Consider the following 3,871-nt stretch of genomic DNA (forward strand, 5'->3'; position numbering starts at 1 on the left):
TTTTTTGTAATGTCATCAGGTTGCTGCAAAATGCATAACTTGCTGAACATCACTGCTGGTTCAGCTGGCCAGTAATTTTAGATCAACACTCGGTAAAGTTTGACATTCAGTCTCTCTTGAGAATCAAACAAATTGTACTGAACTCAATTCAAGCACAATTCAAGAAACAGAGCTGTTCACATTAGGAGATAAAAAAGTAATAGAATATTTTTTTAAAAACTTTATTCAGTTCCATACTGTTCAGAAACCAGGTCTGCCCCTAGCTCTTCTTTTCACTTTGGGAATAAGGCAAATCTCATAGCAGCAAGACTGTAAGTTTCCTAGCCACAAAATTGTCTCTAAAACTTTGAAGTTAGTTCTTTAAGCCTTAAACTCAAATAGGAGATGTTTTAATCACAGGCTGTGCACACCCTTGAGAAGCAGGGCTACTAGAGGTACCCAGTGTGGCAGGAGAACAGTTGCTGGTCTTCTGTTCTGTCTATTCCAGTGGCTCTCATTTAGCACCCATTTTCCCCATCCTTGTTTTATTGGCTTTCTAGTAGTGATTGGTTTACTATATCTTAATGAGAACAGTAATGACAGACCTTACTGATGTTCCACAAATCACATTTTTCTGGGTTTGAGTTTTTGCATAGGATTCTGGCATTACTTGCAGGATTCTGGACTGAGGTGGCAAAAACTTCTATGTTTACCAAGTAGAATATTAATTGATCTGGTGCAAAGGAGAAGCTGAAAATATAATTATGTTACTGGAAATTGGTGCATGCCTGAAAGAGCAAAGCCTTTATTCTACAACAGTCCAGGATTCTGCAATGGCTCACTGTAACTAAAAGACCCTATGGAGATTTCAAAAGATATCACATGTCAGTATGCTGAATACATTGCTGGTTTAAGCTCTGCTGCTCTGTCCAATTATCTGAACTTTGTCAGCTGCACTTCATTTTATTTTTAAATAAAAGACAGCATTCCTAAGCTAGCATTTTTTTCAAAAAGCGAACAACAGTATCTCATAATGACTACATTGGAAAAGAAAATTTCAATCTCATTAAAACTTGAGTAACATTTCCCAGTAAAAGAAGTTGTAACCTACCTACAAAAATTTTCCACCATTTTATCTAGAATAAATTTTGAATAGTTTTCAGTTTTTCAAGGACATAGTAATATAACCATACTTTTATAACATAACAGTTGACCAATGATAAATGGACAGTCTAAAGGTGTCTGGCCGCACATTGCCTGCAATGTGTAAATAAAGAAAACCTGAAACATGGGAGGGCAGATCATCAGCTGGCAAAATTAGTGATTTAGGTCCATTGAACTGTATGAAAATAATTTTATTTCAGTTGTTCCATACAGAATAAAAAAAAGAGCATGAGCAATAGAATGTCACATTATATTATGTAGAACTGAATGGTCAGATATGAATGAATTAAATTTAACCTTAGTGATAAGCTTTTAACAGACAGATTGGGATTTGAATTGAAGAAGTATATGAATAATAATTAGGAAAAATAATACAAGTTCTGAAATGACACATTTAAAGGATTTATTTAAGACTTTAGGTAGTCAGTTTTTATGAATGATTCAGAGTGTTTCTGGTAGTCATAGGGGACAATATAAGGATCAGCATATTTCTGCATATGCATGTGAAAATTAAATTAAGATAAAAATTATTGCTTACAGGGAGAAGAGGTTTATACTTCCTGGTAAGTGTTAAATTTAAACTGGTGTGTCATGCTGTACTTATCTTGGGCCTGAATTTTGCCTTTCACTGTATCTTGGTGTTCTAGCTTAGCTGTATCACGCACATATTGGAACAGACTAATCGCTGCACTGCCATGTTTTCTAGTTATACCTGACCCAATTTTATATCCATTTTTCTTGTTTAATCTGCCAGGACCAAGATGCCTACATTCATGGAGATCTAAACAGGTGATGACCCAAACTATCAGATGAACCTTTAACATTCAGACCTCCTCAGTTGAACTGTGTTCCATCTGTGCTCGTCACCTCTGGCTTGATGTGTCTGTACCAATGGCAGGCACTGGGGAAGATTTCAGAGGGTTTTAATGTGTGTTGTTTCCCTCTCTTCCAAACACTCCAAAAGTAAAGGTGGCTGATATATTCTAGCATGCTGAGCTGAAGGGTGTTTCTCTCGGCTGAAAGTTTGAAAACTTGGAAAAAGCTATTCAGTTCCTTGGTCAAGATGAGCAGAAAATGGAAGAGTTTGAAAGCCTGAGAGTTGGTATAAACATTATAGTGATATTTAACTTCATAGTAAAACTAAGTTGACAAAGACAAAAGCTGTGTCCTGAGAAGAGAAGCACCTTAGGAATGGGGTCTTATACAGTATTGTAGAGGAGGAAGCTGAGTATAAAAATGTAGCTACCACAAGAACAAATATCACCTTCAGGCGAAAACAAAGCTGGTAATGATGGGAGGGGCATCTAGTTTGGCAGAAAAGCATTTCCACTGTTACAATCATTTTTAGAGAAGTAATCACATTTGAAATGTGTTTAAGGAGATTTTTTGTGTGCGATGTTTATATTCCTGAATTGATTCCTGAACTTATTTTAGATGGCAAATGCAATAAAATATGTTTTGGTGTTGTCCATAAGGTTTTTCAGCATCATAAGCAAAACCTTTATACAGCAGGATACAGGAGTGTAAAAAGAAATGGACTGTGATGTCAGTGAAGTTCAAGTTAATCTCTAGCATCCTGAATACATGCAGTGTTTCCAGTAAAGATGAGAGGATGGGATGGAAGCTGTGGCAAGAATTCTACATGGTGACCTGAGCCAATATTCAGTGAATTTCCTGTTTTAGTGATGGTGCCATGAGAGACTGTCAGATCCAATGGTACTATTAATCAGATCCAATTGCAGTCAATTCTAGTCATAATGTTTCACCATAGATATGGATTTTTGAAGGGAGCAATTTTTATGTGAATGGCAGTTTTCATTGATTTTATACCTTGCTGTCCAGTTTTAAAATCCCAGAATTAGTTTGATGACATTGAAAGTAAGAATCAATCTATCTGTGGCTGGTCAGTGACAGGGTATGTGTAGCTAGAGAAGCTGACTGAAAAGACATTACAAGGTCAGATAATCATTTGGGAAGGAGTCAGTCACCAGGGGATGTCAGCAGAAGTTTTCAATCAGTGTGAATGGCAAGGATAATGATTTTTCAGATCAACTCTAAATGAATGTGGAGGCAATACACAAGCTGGCAGTCTGGTCTAGATAGCATGGGTTGCAGGTTAGCCACACTGTGTAAGAAGAAAGCAAAGGGGTTTTCCTGCATGAGAAGGCACAGAGAAAGTCACACGCTGCTCTTAATTTTCCTTTCACTCCAGTACTCCCATTGATATTTACTTCCTCTTTCAGGCTGACCTTTCCATCAAGGATCTCTTTCTTTTCTCCAGTACATGCTTTAGTTAATAGGCCAGATTTTCCTAAAGTGGCCAAAGCACTAATTTAAAAGGAACATCATACATATCACATGCCTTCCAGAGAGCTCCTGTGCTTCTGGAAAGGTTTCATGTACAGCCTTGCCTTTCGAACCATGTATAAAACAAAAATGTACCAGCTCACCTGGTACCTGAAACCATCACATGCTTTACCCTGGTACCACATAGATTCTCTCCCCTGTTTTATCACTATGAAGATAGAAGCAGATGTGTAGTGTTTTAGGATTTTTCTTAAAAAACAATGGTCCTATTAACGCAATAAGACCATTTTATGAACAGCTTCTCTTGTGTGCTGCCAGGCCTGGATGACCATGAGGGTAAGAAGAGCTGCCCACCTTTATCTCACCAGGGCTTCCTGACTGTCTGCCCTCCAACTGCTCTTCCCTCCTCCTGGGATGTGGC

The sequence above is a fragment of the Geospiza fortis genome, unplaced genomic scaffold (genome assembly GCF_000277835.1).
Source record: "Geospiza fortis unplaced genomic scaffold, GeoFor_1.0 scaffold281, whole genome shotgun sequence".
Classification (NCBI taxonomy): domain Eukaryota; kingdom Metazoa; phylum Chordata; class Aves; order Passeriformes; family Thraupidae; genus Geospiza; species Geospiza fortis.